Source organism: Mus musculus, chromosome 12 (assembly GCF_000001635.26).
Source record: "Mus musculus strain C57BL/6J chromosome 12, GRCm38.p6 C57BL/6J".
Taxonomy (NCBI): domain Eukaryota; kingdom Metazoa; phylum Chordata; class Mammalia; order Rodentia; family Muridae; genus Mus; species Mus musculus.
This window is the reverse complement of record NC_000078.6, coordinates 11816212-11837637: the sequence shown is the minus strand read 5'-3', so window position 1 is coordinate 11837637 and position 21426 is coordinate 11816212. Positions and strand designations below refer to the sequence as shown.

Below are 21426 nucleotides of genomic sequence, written 5' to 3'. Positions count from 1 at the left end.
AGACCACTAAAAGGATATGAAGACTCTAAAGTAATAAATGTAACAATCTTTTAAACTTTTATCTACACAAAATAAATTTTAATTTTCTCCCAGAAAGGCATTTGAAAAATACTATATACTTATCCCCTTGTTTTATTGGAAGGAACAATGATTTTGGAAACCCACAGATTTAGGGTTGAATCATACAGCTTTGGTGTTTACTAATTCCATTACCACCCCTTAACCTTTCAGAGCCAAGAATTCTATGTTGTTGCAAAAGACTAAGCTAATGCAAAGGGAAACTTTTGAGCCTGCTGTAGAGCTCCTAGAATGTGGCAGGCATTGATGGACATAACGTAACTACAGTTGGCATCACCAGAATCCCTTGCCAGTAGTAATAAGATCACCATACACATTATCTGCCATATACATATGCATGGTAGATGATCAGTCAGCAGTGACTACTACATTTCTTATGCATGGCTCTACTTGCAACCTCAATTGATGCCAAAGGCCATGCAACAACTTCAATGGTTAGTGTTAACTGTAACTTGATAGACTCTAAAACCATCTAGGCAATAGGTATCTAGCTATGCCCGTAAGAAATCATCTTGAATGTACCTTAAGAAAGAAGACCCATCACTATGGTGATGTCATTTTCCTGGCTAGAATCCTTATGAATCCTTATGAATAGATAAGATGAACTGACTCACAGGGTGCATTCCTCCACCTCTGCTTCCTGATTGTGGATACAGTGTGATCCTGCTGCCTTGACTTCTCTGTCATGATGGACTGTATCTTGAACTGTAAAATTAAATAAACCCTTACTTCCTTATGTTGCTTTTGTCACAGTATTTTGTTACAGCAGAAGGGAAACTAAGAGATCTACTGACAATAACGATATTCAGAGAACAATATAGGCTAAGATGGCCTCCTGTCAGCACAGATATGTCAATGGCCCAGTTAGAGGTAGGCATTACTAGGACAGAATCTGCGAGATGAAGCTGTGACAAGAACAAAATCTCATATCTATCAACAGACACGAATAATACCAGAGTTCTGAATCAGAAACATATCACCCATTAAAAGTCTAAACATGGTAAAATTGGCTAATATTGGTTAAGAGTGTGCCTCCCACCAATCTTCCAGGAAGAAAATCTTAATCAAAACAGTATTACAGTTAAGTGATTAAAAATGATGCAAGGGGCCTTCAATATTTTGTCCCCTTTTATAAACATAACACACGATCATTTTTTGGCAATTCATGCAAGATTAAATGTTTTCTGAAGTGTCCTGAGACTGTACATTTTTTATGACTGTACCTCGCCTGTGTCCTCATCTTATAAAGTTACAGTAAAACATACATGGTTCATAAAATATTTTATAAATTTTTTTTATACCAGAGTGCTAAATCAGACTTTTCTCCCTTCACTCCTTATTTTCTTGTTTGTTGGTTTTGTTTTTGTTTGTTGATTTGAGATCAGTCTCACTGTGTACACTAGATGACCTAGAACCTCCTTTGAAACCAGGATAGATTCAAAGTCACAGAGATCCATCTGCCTCTGGCTATTGGTTGCTGAGATTAAAGACATCTGCCACCACAACAAACCCTAGTCCACATTTTCATGAGTTTTCTGTTGGTGAATGACCAAGAATTTATCAGTTCTTACCAGGCACTTGGAAGGGTAAGGACCAAAGTCCCTCCCATAGTTTACAAATAGAATAGAAAGAATGGTTATACAGGAAGAATGAGTAAGATAATACTGATTTATAACCAGTAACTAATTCCATACCCTCAGTACCTCCTAGTGATGACAGAACACATTAGGGATTTCTATAAATGATACCTAATCAAGCAAGAAAGTAGTCACCTTTTTATTTTCTTTTATATACTAAGAAAGACCCAGAGGAGTGAGGAACCTTGTTCAAGGTCATATGGAACACAAAGTAAAGGCTGGAATACAAATGCTTTATTTTTCAAATTGTAAGTTGCTCCTTTTCTAAACAAAAAGAACAGAGTAAAACAGCATGGATTCTTGTAAGTTTTCAATACAACACATCCATGCTGATGAGAAAAATAATGACAATTTGGTCAAGTCTATGGAGCAGATGGCTCACACCTAAACTTTAACACATGAACCTATTGAGTCCCCCTTAATGTCACTGACAAGTATTGAACACCTCTCTGTCAGAGGAAGCAACTGATTCAGCATCTTTATACCTATGCTTCATTCCTTTCTTCCCCCCCTCCTTTGTGTTTCTTTCTCCATCCATCCTCCTTTACTCTTCTCCTCTACCTCCTATTCCCTCCACCTATCTCTCAAAGCATCTACAAATTAATTCCATTTAACTAAATGAGTTTGGACTGTTTAGTTAACTCTATATGACAAACAGGTGTTTTCGATTTTCTGTGTATTTCATTGGAAGTTCACTCCTTAATATGTCTACCATCTCCACTTCATTTTTTGCCTATTACTATTCCCCCTATTCAATTTGCCCACAGCAGGTTAGTTTTCCTGTTGTCTATGATGTTTAAGCTCCTAATACATGGCTACAACAAAATACAAGACTGAATGCATTGCAGGATAAAGGTATCTCTGCTTCTCTCTTCATTCAAAACTTCTACCACAAAATGAAGAATTATTATCTGCTTAAAAAAATTCTAGCCCAATAAGAAATTGTAAGTGGAGTCTAGCTTAACCACTAACTAAGGAGCCTTCATGGAACTGGTCTAGGCCCTCTGCACATATGTTACAGTTGGGTATCTTGGTCTTCTTATGAGACTCCTAACAGTGGAGGATGACTCTTGCTGCTTTTTGGACCAATTTGGGTTGCCTCATCTAGCCTTAATAGGAAAGGAGGTACCTAGTCTTATTGCATCTTAACATGCCTAGTCTTATTGCTTATCTTAATATGGATGTTTGATATTCATGGGGTGCCTGTGCTTTGCTAAAAAGAAATGGAAGAAAATTAAATGGGGTAAGGGTTTGGGGTGAGGGTGGATAGGAGGGAGGGCCTGGGAAGAGAGGAGGGGAAACTTCAGTAGGGATGCAGAGCAAACAAGTAAATGCACTTAGCAGTGAAAAAAAAAAGAAGAGGAAGAAGAAAAGGAAGAGAGGTGGGGGAGGGAGGAAGAAAGAAAGAAAGAAAAAGAAAGGAAGGAAAGAAGGAAGGAAGAAACTGGAGTCTGATTTCCTTTCGGGTTTTTAAATAAAAGGTCCCAGAAGTCTACACTCTACAGAAATAATCTTCTGGGGGTGGTCTTCATGTCCAGTGGTCTCTAAGCCCAGCAACCCAGTCAATGCTGTCTCCCATAAGCAGTTAGAAACCTCTAAGGATCCAGGAAGAACTGCAGACAACATATTAGCTGAGAGCTATTAATAGAATGGGAAAATAGCAAAAATCACCTTTGTCTTTGGAAGCTAGATATCTTATAGGCTTCCTGGATAGAATTCCTCAGGAAGAAGGCATGTTTTCAAACATTCTAACCTCTCTCTATTACCTTCAATGAAAGGCTCTCAGCTTCTCTATTTGACATTCTCTGTCCCCCACATACTCCCACACTCTGAGATGTTTCTACCATTCTTGGAGACCATTCTTTTGTTGGCTCCTTTTAATAAAAGATGATCTCAGCATGGAATGCTATATCAATTTTCATCAATTTAGCATGATTTGGATTAACTCATGTCTATGAGATTATAAGAAAATTCACAGTGACATCAGAGCATCACATAATCTCTGAATAACTCGTAATAAATCTTGGAAGAATTTTGTCATATAGGCCTGGAAAACAGGGTATTTTGTCACAGGAGAGGGATTCAGGCTGGAGAAGGGAAGGAAAAAGAGGAATCCTTTGAAATATCTCAGTGTCTCAAGGGATACCAGTCTAGTATTAGTGTTCTCTGGTGATCCACTGGTGATCTGTAGCAGTAATTGAATCTATTATCTTTATAAAATCCCATAAGACAACTCTCATCTAGCCAGACTTTTCTGCCTTAATTGACTTCTCAAACTACTCTGGAACCTTCTTCAAATGCCTTGTGGCATTGCTCCTTGTTTCTCAGTCATCATCAGATTTAACAATTAAACAGTTGTATAAGGTTCTTTCATCTTCAAACCTCAAGCCCTTAAAAATGATGACTGTGTCTATTTTATGTTTATCCTTGGATCTTTTACCAGCAGCCACAACAATGCCTACCTTCTAATCATCAAAGATTGATATGGCAATTATCATATAACATCAAAACATCTACTATACAAATCAAGAAATTGAAGATTGGAAGGTGAGGTCAGCTCAAGGTCAATATCAAGTCTGAGGAGCTGGAGAATAGCTGACCCAATTTCTGTGTCTGCATGAGCTCACACATTTCCTAGAGTATATCTCTCTCAGCTTTAGGAAACCCAAACATCTGTTTATTTTATTTTCCCTAATTCTTCTTCAGAACTATATAAATACTTCTGACCTTCTCATCAGAATCTTCCTCATAGATTTTGGAAGGACCTCAACTGTTATCACTTCAAGAGTCAAACACTGATACACAGACATGCACACACACACACACAAACACACAAAGACACAAACACATACCACACCCAATGAGTCAATTCAAGAGAGATGTTCATTTGTTGACTAGAATAAGAAACTATAAGTAGACTTTTAATTCAAACAGATAAGGTGCCAGCAATTTTGTCAAACATATCAAAGAGACCTAATAAAAATCTAAGATAAAGAAAAATTAAGATGATTCTATGGCTAGAAGATAAAACATTGTACCCACAATTAGTAATTTGGGGGAGAGTTCCAGAGGGCTCAGAAGAAAATTCTGACCTTATGGATGTTGTACAGCTATGATATGGAATCCCTATCCTAGAAGTCAAAATATGAAGGAGGACAAGTGAAAACCTATAAATGCTCATCTTATTTCCATGAGCTTTCTGATATCTCACAAAACCTGCAGAATGTTTGGATAAAGTGAAAGATAAATATCACCTGAGTTCTGAGTTCCTAGGGCCAGTGAAGCCCTACATTTTTATCTAGAAACCATTTGGACTTCCTGCAAACTACACGCTTCATCCATTCTAGAAAAGAATCCTCTCAGAATATATCAGCCATACATTCAGCTCAAAGTGCAGCATCTAAAGCTGTTGGCATCCTTTTGCAGCCCAAACTTCATTTAAGTAATTTATAGGTAAAAGAGAATGTCCAATTTGCATCTAACGGATGGCAGGGAAATGAAACACTGACTTGGCAATCCTGTAGCTCAGAGGCTTTTAAAAATTTCTCCCATTATTCCAGCAAAAGATATCCAAGTATAATACTTTCACAGCCTCAGGATTACAGTTTGCCCTATGCTTAAAGCCCCTGTGTTGTCATTCCAGCATATCCATGGCTACCAATTGAATCCCTGCTTCAGGATGCTCTAAGACCACTGATCCTTCCCAGCTCACAGCATTCTTTCTTAAAAGCCCATTAGTGTATTTTAATTGTTCTATAAATTAACCTTTCTTTGGTAGTGAGTGTGGGTGCATGTAGTTGAGTGTGACAATACCCCATATATAATAACTCCTATAAAGACAGATCAAATGCCTTTATTCACAGTCATGTTTTATTAAATGTTCCTTCTTATTTTTGAGTATTTTTTGAACCTTCTAGGGACCTTTCCTCCTTGTGTTGTACCTTACTCTGACATTTTGTAGATGTCATGTATTAGATACAGTGTGGCAACTGTCAGAGTCAATCTTGTGGACAGGTCATCCCGCTTAAGGTTCAAAATAATACCACGATGTACAACACCACTATGCTCTTTCTTACAGACAAGAGAGTGTGCCCAAGCTCAAAGCAGCAAACTCAGCCTTCCAGACCACGCAGCCATAGCACTATTTGCTGTCCACAAACTTTGCCATGGTCACTTCTCCCTCAACACCCTCTGTCCTTTCCTGGGAATTTCCTGAAAGTGGGATTTGTGTCCTGTTTATCTCCTATTTTAACTTATCCATCAGACGCTCGCTTCCTGTCAGTGTGTTCCCATAGATCTAGACAGTGAGTCAATATTTGCTGGATTTAATTGAATTCCATGGGTATCCAATTTAAATTCTGTGAGCTCTCCTTGGACCATCTAGATATGACCTTTTGAGCTCTTATAACAGGCCGGCTTACTTTGTACTTCAATATTTTTGTGGCTTAATTTGCATAACCTCCTTGGCATCGCTGTCTGCAGCTATTTACTGTGCAGGAGAGCTAGCTGGCCTGGCTTTTATTCATTTGGCTGCTGTTGTAGTGGGGAGGGAATGTGATTTGTCCAGAAGACTAAGAAGCATTTTCGAGGATGGATGGGTCTACACAGAAAGCTGCTAGGGTTTTCAGGAGGGCATGACTCAGGAAATGCCTGGAACAGAGATCCCTGCAGACACATTATTCTTGTGTCAGTCCCACCTGGCATAGTCGCTACTGTTACCACTCCCAAGCAGCAGGAGTCAACCTAAATACACAGCCAGTTTCTCCCAGCAAACTCAGCAGGCATTATCTGTGGGGAGGTGTAAATCTGAATTCAGGAGGGAAAGTTGAACATTGGTTTAGTATAATAACTCTGGATATCTTATCAAGCCTTCACTGTGACAGAAGAGATGTTCCTTCCAATAACTAGGGAGTAAAGAGGAGGGGTGGTTCAGGAGACTGTGTGATATCTATGTCTTTAGGATTTCCTCAGAATTATGAAAAGATTGTTATTTCATTTATAAATTTGAGGTTATAGTTTGCATATTCAATGTAGCCTAAAACGACAATATGTCAAAAGACTTGCCCCCAAGTGACAATTTGGAAGGAAGGAAAGAAGGAAGGAAGGAAGGAAGGAAGGAAGGAAGGAAGGAAGGAAGGTAGGAAGGAAGGAAGGAAGGAAGGAAGGAAGGTAGGAAGGAAGGAAGGAAGGAAGGAAGGAAGGGTCTTTAAGAGGTGGTGCCTAATATGCTGACTTGCTGCAAAACCACAAGCAACAGAATCTCCATGACTGCAAGCAAAAATATACTTTTACTCTTTTTAAGTTGATTAGCTCAGGTGTTTGTTATGATAATGGCCAGCTAACACATTTATTCTACACACACACACACACACACACACACACACACACACACACAGAGAGAGAGAGAGAGAGAGAGAGAGAGACAGAGAGAGAGAGAGAGACAGAGAGACAGAGAGAAAGATAGACAGACAGACAGAGACACAGACAGACCAACTGACGCTGGATTTCCTAGATTATTGGAATGAAATTCTTAAAGATACAAAATTTATTTGGTTGTTGTTGATATTCATAAGTAGGCAACACTACCATAAAATGCATAATAATTATCATAGATCATATCTCCTATGCCACAATAGCTGATAGGGTCAAACAAAGGAAAGTGAAATTTGCATATGGTTTTCCAAATTACTAATATCTTACACTCTCTGGCAAGAAATAACTTCTCAGGAGATGTGCAAGATCTGGGAGAGAAATAAACATGAGCTAGTTAATTTAGGTATGTGAAGTGGAAGTTCTAATATATACACTAGTACCAGAAAAATAGGAAATGAATTTTAATATGCACAATAATATTGAAATATGAGCTACTAAACATGACTGCAAAATCTCAGAGACACAATGTGAAATAAACAGAAAGATCAAAGAGCATAGACTAATATCAACTTCATCTATGTAAGAGCTGTGCAAAAGAAAGATAATTTTCCCAGTAGAACAAAGACTGAAGCTCTAGGGGTGCTAAGTATGTAACTATGGCAACTGTACTGCAGTATTTGACATGCTTTTCCTACCCCATTCTCTCTCTCATTGGCCTGGTCAGCACCTACTCACCTTATAGGCCAGGTTTCAGGGCAAGTATTCATCAAAACTTCCCTTATCCTTTATAGAATTTTCTCTGGGAACCAGTTACCAGAAACCAAGACCCATGAGCAAAGTGGGTTATAAAGAGATGTTGTGTGCATATCTTTGACTTATGGGAGATCTATTTTCAACAGAACTTACAGTTCAAATACACACAAAAAGGGAGGGAGGTAAAAGTTAAGCTTGCAGTTTCTCATTAGCCTGGAATAAAGAGGCATGTGCCCCATTCCTTCCAGGAAGTTCCCTTCCTCTTAGTTACCATGTCAGGGAAGTGTAGATTTTTGTGTTCCAGCAAGCATTGAGCAAGGCTATGTTAGCCTATGCAATACCAAATCAAAGGGGGATTCTTCTGAAACTTTTATAGACTGCTCATTAGAAAGTCCTCATTTTAAATTCTTATGTAACAGAATCTTACTGAATGTTTAAAAGTTACAAAGAACAGAGTATACCCAGAATACTTTGGGCACAGGTCCCCAGACTAAAATCTCCATGCCTGTATCCTGGACTCTGAAGCATGGCTCATGTAACATTTCTCTATAGTAATTTGAAAAGAATGGCATGCTTCTCACTTTGAAATTAAAGGGCATGACTTTGGAAAGATTACACAGTTTTATAAAATAGGATCCATAATTGATCAAGGGTAGTATACATTTGATGTTATTATAAACTGCAAACCACAGCTAAACTGATCTCTTCTGGAGTTCTAAATCTCTCCACTGTAATCGTAAACTTCTCTGATAATAAGAGAAACAAACTTCAGCCAAAGTTTTGATTGATCTCTAATAAATATTCACTTGCTGCAAAGTGTAAAATAATGTGTAATCTAAGTTTCATGAAATTATGTTCTAATGAGTAGGGTAAAACTACAATTCAGTTCATTTTGGGAGAACTTCATTCATGGATATGTTGCATGCTGATAGCTCCCATTGCATTCTTTCTTCTCCAGAGCTCTTCTGTCTGCCTGCTGCTTCTTCCCTACTAATCTCTGTCCAAAATTCATGTCTTTTCTTTGTGTCTCTTTGAGTTTGACCACAGTTGCCCGCATATCCATGGGATTGGAATTACTCATTGAGGCATGTTGGGTACACAATGAAAGATAATGGCTCCCTCTCTCCCAGAGTCCATCAGAAGCCTGTATAGCTCACCAATAACTGTGAGTGTTCCATGGGCCTCTTCACCATCCATGAATTTCTGTTGATAGGGCCAGGCATAGTGCAAGCAATCACAGCAACTTATAAGTTGTGATTGCTCTGGCTATATCATGTCTAGAGGATGGATTCCATTGCTCTTCTCCCTCACTGTTGACTCACCCCCCTCCTTCTGCAATGTTCCCTGACCCTTAGAAGGTGTAGTGTAAATGTCTTGTTTAGGACCCATTATCTGTCTCTTATTCCTATCATCATGGGCTGAATCTCTTGCCATTCACTGGAAGGAGAAGCTTCTTTGATTAGAGTTGAGAGTAGGTTTTGTCTGAAGAAAATTTAAAAGAGAGTTTGATATTTTATCTGTTTAACTAATCACCAGTAGTGATTTCCCACCCAGGGCCTGGGGCCTTGCAAGGCAGTTATTTTTCATTTTTATTACATTTATTATTTGTGTGTGCATGTGTCATCAGGTATGTGTACATGTGGAGGTCAGGAGGTTACATGCAGGACTCAATTTTTTCCATTTACCATGTGAGTCCTCTAAGACTTAAACTCAGATTGCAGAATTGTCAGTAAGCACTTTTACCCATTGACCCACCTTGTTGGCTCATGGAGGCATGGCGTTTTGGCCATGTTTAGAGCATTAGAGCCTGGAGCTATTGATGTGGAAGGCCCCAAATCCAATCGGTGAACAGATGGTTAGCTCTGTAATAGTGGTACCAGTATTGTACATGCAAACACACTTTGCCTTACATGTTGGTTTGATAGCTCCTATAGTTCACTGCTGTTTAAGACAACTGATTCCTTTCCTTTTTATAAAACCTTCCTAACAACTTCAAGTATTTCCAAAGCTATATACCACAGAAGTTTCCAGTTCAATTCCATCTTGAAGAATAGTAGTAAAAGAAGGAAGTAGAAAGGCCACAATTTCAATTACACACAAGAATGTGTTTGTTTGTGTGTGTGTGTATGTGTGTGTGTGTGTGTGTGTGTGAGAGAGAGAGAGAGAGAGAGAGAGAGAGAGAGAGAGAGAGAGAGAGGTGGGGGGATAGATATGGAGAGGGAGAAAGGGGGAGGGGAGAGAGGGAGTGGGGGAGAGGGAGAGGGAGATGGGGAGGGGGAGGGAAGAGGGAGAGGGAGAGAGGGGGAGATGGGGGGAGGGAGTGGGAGAGGGGGAGAAAGGACAAAGAGGACATTGAAAGAGGCTATAAATTCTCAAAGCCTGTCCCTAATGATGTCCTTAATCTGGCAAGGTTGTACCTCCTAAAGGTTCCATAACCTTCTAAACAAAACCACTAATTAGAGACCAAATATCCAAGTACATAATTCTATGGAGAAGATTTCTCACTAACAGTTTACTCTGAGTGGGTAAAGACACCAGCCACCAAGTCTGATGACTGGAGTGTCATAGAAAGAGATCCCAACCCTGAAAATTGTTTCATAACAATGCTAGAAAGGGTGAGGAGAATAATCCTTATACACCCCAAGGGAATATAAATTGAATATAGTATACATCGGATAGAAATTCCTAAAAAAAATAAATAATTGAATTTCTGTACATTTCAGTTACCTATTGATGCATATCTATGCATATATGGATTAAAATTGGCATTTAGAAATGTCTGTATCTCATGTTTATGGTACATTCAAAATTGTTAAGATATGAAATCAATTGTATTAGTCAGGGTTCTCTAGAGTCACAGAACTTCTATAGATAGTCTCTATATAGTAAAGGAATTTATTGATGACTTACAGTCTGCAGTCCAGTTCCCAACAGCGGTTTAGTAGTAGCAGTGAATAGAAGTCCAAGGATCTAGCAGTTGCTCAGTCCCACACAACAAACAGGCGAAAGAGTGAGAGTGAGACTCCCTTCTTCCAATGTCCTCATATAGTCTCCAGCAGAAAGTGTAGCCCAGATTAAAGGTGTGTGCCACCACACCTTTAATCCCAGATGACCTTGAATTCGGAGATCTCCTTGTCTTAATCTTCTGGAATCCATAGCCACTATACCTCAAGATCTCCATACCAAGATCTAGATCAGAAACTTCTATCTCCCAGCCTCCAGATTAGGGTCACTGGTGAGCCTTCCAATTCTGGATTGTAGTTCATTCCAAATATAGTCAAGTTGACAATCAGGAATAGCCACTACATCAACCTATATGTATAACAACAAAGAAGAAACAAAGAAAATATAATATTTAACCACAACAGGGCATTTTTGCCATAACAAAAAAATGAAATCTTCTAAATTTGATCTGTAAGTATTAAAAGACCTACTAGCGAATGAGAATGGTATCAGTATGTCAGAAGTAAGCCATGAAGAAAGATGGCTGGATATGATTACTGCATATATATCTGTTAAAGCACAATATACCCATAGATCAACAAAATTGATGTGTTAAAAATATCTTTAAAGAATTACTATAAAAACAAATACACTTATCACTTTTAAAATAAGATGTGTAATTTATTGCTATAGCCTGAGTAGCCATCAAACAAAGGAAGACAAAATAATAAAAAGCTAGAGTATGAGTTCCTTTTTTAGTATTTTTTTTTCTAAAGCAAAACTTCACCAACAAGGCCACACTGAAAAGACTCCCCAGTGACTCTTTGGTGGCTAGCCAATTGCCAAATGTTACATTATCAATTATTCTAGCCCTCAATACTATATGATCTTCCATTTAAGGCATGGTTTTCCACTACTCTTTCCTCTAGTAAATTTCAATGATGACAAAGCAGTACTCCACCATCCCCGTGGAGATTAGCTGCCATCTTTTAGGGAATAAACACAGACCTGTCCCTGGATTCATGTTTTTAATTCATCTGGGCATCAGGCAAGCTGGATGTGTTTTCTGCATCATACATAACTAACCCAGAAACTCATGCTTTCATAGCTACTGAAGGGAAATCTTCAGTTATGTATTCTAAGAAATGTATTTGAGAAGGTTCATAGATATAAATAAACTCTGTCTCCTCAAAAATTTAATTATACATTGAAGTCCTGAAGCCCATAACCCTATATTGGGCAGAGTATGGCACTATTGCTGAATATAGCTGTTATACATAGGAATGGTTAAAATGAGATCACACTGAAGTAAGATATATTTCATTTTAGGTCAACTTTCTCCATCCAATTATCATAAACTTGAATACAACACTTATTTCTTACAGCTCTAGAGGTTAGGAAGGCCATCAATGTGGTGGCAAATCTGGTATCTGGGAGGTGTTGCCTAGAATATATATGAATGGTCTTAGTTTATATACTCATACAGTGGAGCAGAAGTGTACTCCACTGTTGCTTCTTAAAAGAGCACTGTTTCCAATCCTAAGGGTTCTACCATTATGCCCCAATCACTTTCCAAGGTCTTCACTTCCTCATAATATCACATTGGGTATAAGAATTTCAATGCACAAATTTTGGAAGTCATAAGGAACACTTAATGTAAGAACATGAATATTGTTATAAGCCATGCGATGAGAGAGACACACTAATGAGAGCACCAGCCAGTCAGAGTGATATTTCACCTAGCCAATGAGCTATCAGAAATTAAGAATCTAAGGGAAACAGACCTGATAATACATGGACTCTTGAGTGTTAGCTTCCATAACAGTGAGATGTATACTTCCATCCAATTATCATAAACTTGAATACAACACTTATTTCTTACAGCTCTAGAGGTTAGGAAGGCCATCAATGTGGTGGCAAATCTGGTATCTGGGAGGTGTTAAAACAGCCAGTTTTAAGAAAGGGTAAAGTGTCCACACTTTGGTCTTCGTTCTTCTTGAATTTCATGCGTTTGGCAAGTTGTATCTTATATCTTGGGTATCCTAAGTTTCTGGGCTATTATTCACTTATCATTGAGTACATATTGTGCGAGTTCCTTTGTGATTGGGTTACTTCACACAGGATGATACCCTCCAGGTCCATCCATTTGCCTAGGAATTTCGTAAATTCATTTTTTTAATAGCTGAGTAGTATTCCATTGTGTAAATGTACCACATTTTCTGTATCCATTCCTCTGTTGAGGGGCATCTGGGTTCTTTCCAGCTTCTGGCTATTATTAACAAGGCTGCTATGAACATAGTGGAGCATGTGTCCTTCTTACCGGTTGGGACATCTTCTGGATATATGCCCAGGAGAGGTATTGCGGGATCCTCCAGTAGTACTATGTCCAATTTTCTGAGGAACCGCCAGACTGATTTCCAGAGTGGTTGTACAAGTTTGCAATCCCACCAACAATGGAGGAGTGTTCCCCTTTCTCCACATCCTCGCCAGCATCTGCTGTCACCTGAGTTTTTGATCTTAGCCATTCTGACTGGAGTGAAGTGGAATCTCAGTGTTGTTTTGATTTGCATTTCCCTGATGATTAAGTATGTTGAACATTTTTTTACCCTTTCTTAGAAATGGGGCCAAAACACCCATAGAAGGAGTTACAGAGACAAAATTTGGAGCTGTGACGAAAGGATGGACCATCTAGTGACTGCCATATGCAGGGATCCATCCCATAATCAGCTTCCAAATGCTGACACCATTGCATACACTAGCAAGATTTTGCTGAAAGGACCCAGTTATAGCTCTCTCTTGTGAGACTATGCCGAGGCCTAGCAAACACAGAAGTGGATGATCACAGTCAGCTATTGGATGGGTCACACGGCCCCTAATGGAGGAGCTAGAGAAATTACCCAAGGAGCTAAAGGGAACTGCAACCCTATAGGTGGAACAACAATATGAACTAACCAGTACCCAGGAGCTCTTGTCTTTAGCTGCATATGTATCAAAAGATGGCCTAGTCGGCCATCACTGCAAAGAGAGGCCCATTGGACTTGCAAATTTTATATGCCCCAGTACAGGGGAACCCCAGGGCCAAAAAGGGGGAGTGGGTGGGTAGGGGATTGGGGGGGTGGGTATGGGGGACCTTTGGGATAGCATTGAAAATGTAAATGAGGAAAATACCTAATAAAAAAAAAACTGAAAAAAAAAGAAGGCAGCACAGACCAAAAAAAAAAACAAACAAACAAACAAAAAACCCAGCCAGTTTTACTGAGTCATTATGGAAGCAATAGCCAACCAAAACTCACTGATACTCAGCTTATATGAATTGATTTAGGCAGCAGTTGTCCACATATTGGCATTATTGCTTTCAGTGGGTACATAGGTTCTGTATCACTCTTCTGAAATTTTCAAAATACCTTATCTCCTTGTCCAATTGAATATCTCTCTTTAAATCCATAGGTAGTATTCTAATGTGAAAACTAAAAATCTACAGCCTTGTAGACTTAGCAGTCAGTGTCTATAATTTCAGCTACCTAATGAGGCTATATCACCTTCCTCCTTTAAGGAAGTGGGGAGAATATGCTCATCTGCGCAGCTCCCCACTTTGTTACTACATCCTAAGGCCACATCACCTTCACACTGTAGAGTCTTTATCACTAAGCTCTCTGGAGCAGAAAATAGTTACCTTTGGATACTGGTAGGGTCAAGATCTAAGGGTCAACAGATCTTGGTTTCTGCCAAGGGCCTTCTTCCTGCTTTAAAAATGGGTGGTTGATAGAATCAGACACCACACTAGTCTGTACTAATAATATCCTCCCAAGAAGAAACAGATGTCAACTACATATTTAATATGAACTCTTACTTTCTAGGGAAATTAAGTTTCTGAGCCTAGATCCCTCTACTGCATTTGCCATGATAAAAGCAGCCATGTGATTATAAAGTCAGCTTTTACAGCAAGCAGTAAAAGAAGATCTGGGATTAGAATAGACCTCAGTAGGTGTCTAAAGAAAAAAAAATAGATCCTGTACTGATACCTCAGTTACTTCAAGGAAATATCTATGTAGTCTCTCTTTATTGAGTAACATTCTTTAATTTTGATTTACTGCACACAGGAATAAATGAATAGTTTCTTGAGTAGATATTTAGTTAGAGCTTGTATGTGAGTTTCTATTACTCTAACAGGCAGAGATGCCAAAACAAAAACAAAAACAGAAAATAAACTCAAACAAACAAACAAGCAAAAATCTCCCCTGAAACATGGATTCACTTGGTAATCTTAGCAGAGCAGACATTTTACCAGGCATGGTTGTGACTAACTTCCTGGCACTGGAAGCATTGAGATAGACTGACTTTTAGAGCTTGCTGGCCAGCTAGCCTAGATAATCAGGAGTTTGAGTTCTGAATTCAGTAAAAGGCCAAATCTTAAAAGATATGAGGTCACTCCTTGGGGACTGTCATGAAATATTCCTAGATGCTACTAACACAAAGGTTAAGAATTCTAGGGATAGAACTCAGTCCTCAAGTTTGCACAACAGACATATAGCTGAGTGTGCAATCTCCCTAGCCCATTAGATTTTCCTTGTGTTTTCCATGGAGATAATGGATATAAGAATTAGCTTAAAACAGCAGCTATTAATGAAATTCCTAGGCAAATAGATGGACCTGGAGGGCATCATCCTGAGTGAGGTAACCCAATCACAAAAGAACTCACATGATATGTACTCATTGATAAGTGGATATTAGCCCAGAAACTTAGAATACCCAAGATACAAGATACAATTTGCAAAACACATGAAACTCAAGAATAACGAAGATCAAAGTGTGGACACTTTTCCCCTTCTTAGAATTGGGGACAAAACACCCATGGAAGGAGTTACAGAGACAAAGTTTGGAGCTGAGACAAAAGGATGGACCATTTAGAGACTGCCATAGCATCCCATAATCAGCCTCCAAACGCTGACACCATTACATACACCAGCAAGGTTTTGCTGAAAGGACCCTGATATAGCTGTCTCTTGTGAGGCTATGCCGGGGGCCTGGCAAACACAGAAGTGGATGCTCACAGTCAGCTATTGGATGGAACACAGGGCCCCCATTGGAGGAGCTAGAGAAAGTACCCAAGGATCTAAAGGGGTCTGCAACCCTATAGGTGTAACAACAATATGAAGTAACCAGTACCCCCAGAGCTTGTGTCTCTAGCTGCATATGTATCAGAAGATGACCTAGTCAGCCACCATTGGGAAGAGAAGCCCCTTGGTCTTGCAAACTTTATATGCCTCAATACGGGGGGAACGCCAGGGCCAAGAAGTGGGAGTGGGTAGGTAGGGAAGTCGGGGGGGGAGGGTCTGGGAGACTTTTTTGGGATAGCATTTGAAATGTAAATGAAGAAAATACCTCATTAAAAATAAATTTAAAAAACATTATACAACAAATATCGATATTAAAATACCATGCTGTATACCTCAGCTATATATGACGAGGTCCAAAGTATATATGTAACGCTGAATAAAAGTTTTTCTTAGAAGAAAGAGGGCTAAGAGCCACAAATGAAAGATTTCGTATTCCTTTCAGATTTCTGTAAAGATACCAAAAAGCACAAACATATGCAATATTAATCTCACAGACAACAAAGTCATTGCAACCAGTATCTGGGTCACCTTCAAAGAAAAACAGCACTGTATTTGAACTCCATTTCCTATTACATTTTAAGATATCTGAGAGCTTGTCTTACCCTAAATCAATGTTCTCTAGAAACTGATTTATCTATTCCAGCTTTCAGAGCCCAACTTACCATTGAAATTCAAATGAAGCACTGCATAAATGCAGCATCTACTTCCATGAATCTCAGGCAGGAGTCTGAGAGAGTAAGGGTGACACCTTGGAGGCCCTGTTCCTGTTTTGCTTTCCTCATTTCATGAGGCTGTGTATTATTATTATTTTTTGACTTCAGAAATTCAAATAACCCCATTAAATATGGGGTACACAGCTAAACAAAGAATTCTCAACTGAGGAATACTGAAGGGCTGAGAAGCACCTGAAAAAATGTTCAACATCCTTAATCATCAGGGAAGTGCAAATCAAAACAATCCTGAGATTCCACCTCATACTAGCAGAATGTCTAAGATCAAAAATTCAGGTGACAGCAGATGCTGGCGAAGATGTGGAGAAAGAGGAACACTCCTCTATTGCTGGTGGGATTGCAAGCTTGTACAACCACTCTGGAAGTCAGTCTGGAAGTTCCTCAGAAAATTAAAAGGACCCTGATATAGCTGTCTCTTGTGAGACTAGGCTGGGGCCTAGCAAACACATAAGTGGATGCTCACAGTCAGCTATTGGATGGATCACAGGGTCCCAAATGGAGGAGCTAGAGAAAGTATCCAAGAAGCTAAAGAGATCTGCAACCCTGTAGGTGGAACAACATTATGAACTAACCAGTACCCCGGAGCTCTTGACTCTAGCTGCATATGTATCAAAAGATGGCCTAGTCGGCCATCACTGGAAAGAGGGGCCCATTGGACTTGTAAACTTTATATGCCCCAGTACAGGGGAATGCCAGGGCCAAAAAGTGGGAGTGGGTGGCTAGGGGAGTGGGGGGGGGAGTATATTGGGGACTTTTTGGATAGCATTGGAAATGTAATGAGAAAAATACCTAATAAAAAATTAATTCAAAAAAAAACCCAATGAATTTATGAAATTCTTGGTGCTTTGTGTTATTAAAAATCACTTGTGCTAAACACTGCTACAGCTAAGCCAATCAATCATAGTGACTACTCTTGTTATCTTAGAAACTTAAAGCTCCTCCTTCAATTATGTCTGTGCAACAGTAGGTCATTTGAGAACATTCTTGATTTAAAAGTAAACACGTATCTTCTATTTCAGTTAAAATTCTGACAGATTTTTCAAGTTACAATGATGCCCTGAAAGAGTTTTGGTTTCTGCAATGATAATATCATTAAAAAGAGTTTTGCTGTGGGGTTAACTTTTCTGAACTCTCATTTGCCTGGGACCTTTAAGGCTCTGAAGAAGAGAAATAATATATTCAAGGGGTTATATGATTTCATAAAACTTGTTGAAGGGATGTGCTTAGGCAAGAGACAGTTAGGATGACTGGCTTTCCTCTTCATCTTGTCACTGCTTTGTGAGGTGGAAACTGAAATGAAATTTGAGAAACAATTTGGGCTTAAAGAAGTGAATTGATCTAATTCTCTGTTGATCCTATGCACACTCAAAGTAGACAATGACTTTATGAGAACATACCCTGGGGATAGTGAGAAGCTGACCTCATGGCTAAGCAGGAAGGTCTAGTGTGGTCTGTGTGTCAAAAGGACGAAGTCCTAGAGCACCTGGTACTATAACTAAAGGAGGAACAGTAAGTGTGAACTACACAGAGCTGTTAGACTGAAGAAAGCCTCAGATACTGTTACTTAGAAGGAAAAGAGATGCTAAACATTGCTTAAACCTGAAGATTGTCTTAAAAATTTACTTCTTATCAATTTAAATATTTAAGCATGCATTGAAAAACATTTAATAATCATTATAAAAGTTATTTTGCTAAGCTCCTTAATATGCATGAAACTTCAGGATGCTATTCATTATATTTCCCTTTTTTGTTGTTCTTTGATTTTCCAACCATCTTGGGATAAATACATAAAATTAAAGCCAAAATGAGTATTTCATAATATTATCACTCTAGGGAAAATTAAAATCAGTAACAATTCTTTCTGTAGTTTAAAATTAATAAATATAGGAAGGACCTGGAAAGAACTGGAGGAGGATAAAATAATTAAAATATTGTATGCAAAAAATGTTTTTAAATTAAAAAATAATAAGCAGTTAGAACTTTCTATCGTGTATATGCTTCCATACTAGCTTGTCATAAATATTGAATGTAATATTTATTCTTATACATGAAATATAAAATAATATCCTGGACAAAATGGTCAAATAGTACTTAATCAAATAAAGAAAATGTTATACTAGAGATATGACAGTTAATAATAAACATAACAGATTACAAATCTTTTATATTTTTAAATGAAATTTATCTGAATTCTTTGAGAATGACATGTGTGTTAGTTTGAATAGGAATGATCCCATAAACTCATGTGTTTGAATTTTTAGTCTATACGGAGTGTGACTTTTTTTGGAGTAGGTAGCGATTTGTTGGAGGAAGTGTATCACTAGGGTGTAGGTTTTGAGATTTCAGAAGCTCACAGTTCACTTCCTGCTGCCTGCCAATGCAGATGTAGAAATATCAAGTCCTTCTGTAGTATCATACCTGATGACACACCACTGTGCTTCCTGCTAGGATAGAAACGGATTAAACCTCTAATACTATAAGCCAGCCCCAATTAACTGTTTTCCTTTATAAGATTTGCAATGCTCATGGTGTCTCTTCAGAGCAGTAGAAACCCTAAGACAATGTACAATTTATTTTTGTTATATTCACCCCTTCCTCATTCCTCTCAGATAGAACCCCTCTTTCCACATCCTACCAAATTTGTATGGCTTTTCCTCCCAATATTCCACCAATTCTAATTTATGCTGCCCATGGACTTGTGTGAGTCATTGTCAGGCAACTTTAGTTGCTGGGAGTTCTTGACATCTGCCTCTTAATAATCTTTCTGCTTTCCCTTCTGCTACCAAAGGCAGGTAGTGTAGGTACTTCATTTGTGGCAGAACATTCCCCTGATATTTACTCTCTGATAACCATAATTCACTACATAAAGAAATTTCTCTCTTGAGATCTCAGAGCTTTCTTAATCTATAGGTTTAGACATATGAATTTATGAAGTAGTTTGATGCTATGCCCATGTAGAATAATGGTAGAGCATCACCACTAAAACTTAAGTGTGGAATCTTGGCCATATTCAGTATCAGACACTGATTTCTCCCGATGGAATGGGCCTTAAGCCCAATCAGAAAATGATATATTATCTCTGTAACATCTGAGATAACACGGGCCACTATTGAACCCGTGAATATATCTTACCACACTAGTGATCATTGTAGTTTATAGGTAAGACTCTTATGACCCACACATCCTAATAGCCTATGTAGCATATTGTGAAATCATGCAGATGATACACAGGGATATTCCTTGTTAGTACCAACTTTATTTCTCCATGCATTATGATCAAGTATCTGTTATCTTCAGAAACATATCTTTTCATCAAAAATAATGGCACTATATTGCAAAATTTAAAATCTGTATTTTATTTTTATTTTCCTAATAAATTGATTTTATGTCCTTGACTTATTTTAAATGATTTTGTGAAGAAAGATCACCACAGAGGTAAGTTTTGAGCCTCACAAAATTGTCATCAGCAAGTCCCCTCCCCTGAGTCTCTTAGATATGGAAGGAATGTGAACATGACTCATTCAAAATTAGAGATGGCAGACAATGATCAGTGCCTTTCAAAGCTAGAAATTACCATGGGCTCACTTCATAGAAATTACAAGTGCATTATTATGTTGAGTGCCCACAAGACTTCGTGTTTTCAAATTGAACCATCCATAATATGTATTAACTTGATGAAAAACCCTTTAGAAGGATTAGGATTAGATAGGATCTTTAGTGTGGATGTGTCATTGCATGCCATTGATGCAGAGGGAGATAAAAGTCAGACATAACTCCCTGTCTGTGTATGTGGGAGTCCCTGAGAGTCCCTGCATATTCAGGACTCTGACAACAAGGACAATATTATCAGAGGCAAACCCTTAAACTTCTATTTCCTTACCTGAAAAAAAAACCACATTTCTCATTATTAAGTTACCAAGTCAGAAGTACTTAGTACCATTTGAAAATAAGCTAACATTTTCACAAATCAATGTCATATGGCCACAGGGAGCTCAAAGTCAACAACTATGCTACAATAGTAACATTGGATCTCCTGGAGCTGAAGTCATAGGAGGTTGACAGCTACCTAATATGGGTGCTAGGAACTGAACTCAAGTCTTTAGCAAGAGTAATAAATATTCCTAACTGCTGAGGTACCTCTTTAACATGGAAATATCTATCTGTGATTGACAAAGAAGGCATGTTAGAAAGACAAGGATGTCTTAAGAGATGTAATAATCCAGACAAGACATGATGAATCCTTAGAGAAATTGGTGTAAGTAGAAATGAAAAAAAAATTTAAATCAATTAGCTGTATATTGACTGCAAAGAGAAAAGGCTAGGTAGAAATGTCTTTGTGGATCTAAGGTTTATGGATTCCAGAAGATGATGGAATCATTTCCTGGGGCAAAGAACAATACAGCATGGATCTGGGAATATAGCTTAGTTGGATGACCTCATAAGACAAACCTGAGCGTAACTCCTGTAATTCTAGCACTCAGGATGTGGATGAAGGAACATCAGGAGTTAATGATTATCCTTGGCTATATAACAAATTAGAAGCCATCCTGGACTACATGATATCCTGTCTTGCAATTTGTTAAATATTTTATGAAGCAAGAATGATTAGAAAAGAGAGGATACAACCCCTAATCTAATACCATAGCTGTTAAAATCAGGAGAAACAATGACTATTAATGTTATAATCAAATTTATGCTACTAACTATGCTAAAAGTTTCATGTGAGTTCTCTTGTCCAAGTTGCATACAAAACCTATAAGTGAAGAATATTGATATTAAACAGCAGAAAAATGT

General features: G+C 38.3%; 1 long non-coding RNA gene across 1 annotated transcript in view; it reads right to left on the bottom strand.

The window, feature by feature from the left end:
• The window catches only part of Gm34237, a 71239-nt gene extending 60086 nt beyond the window's left edge, over positions 1-11153 (bottom strand). The window contains exon 1 of the long non-coding RNA XR_381251.3: positions 10752-11153. This is a non-coding gene — a long non-coding RNA (predicted gene, 34237). The remainder of the gene's footprint in view (positions 1-10751) is intronic.
• Between the last annotated feature and the right edge of the window lie 10273 nt (positions 11154-21426).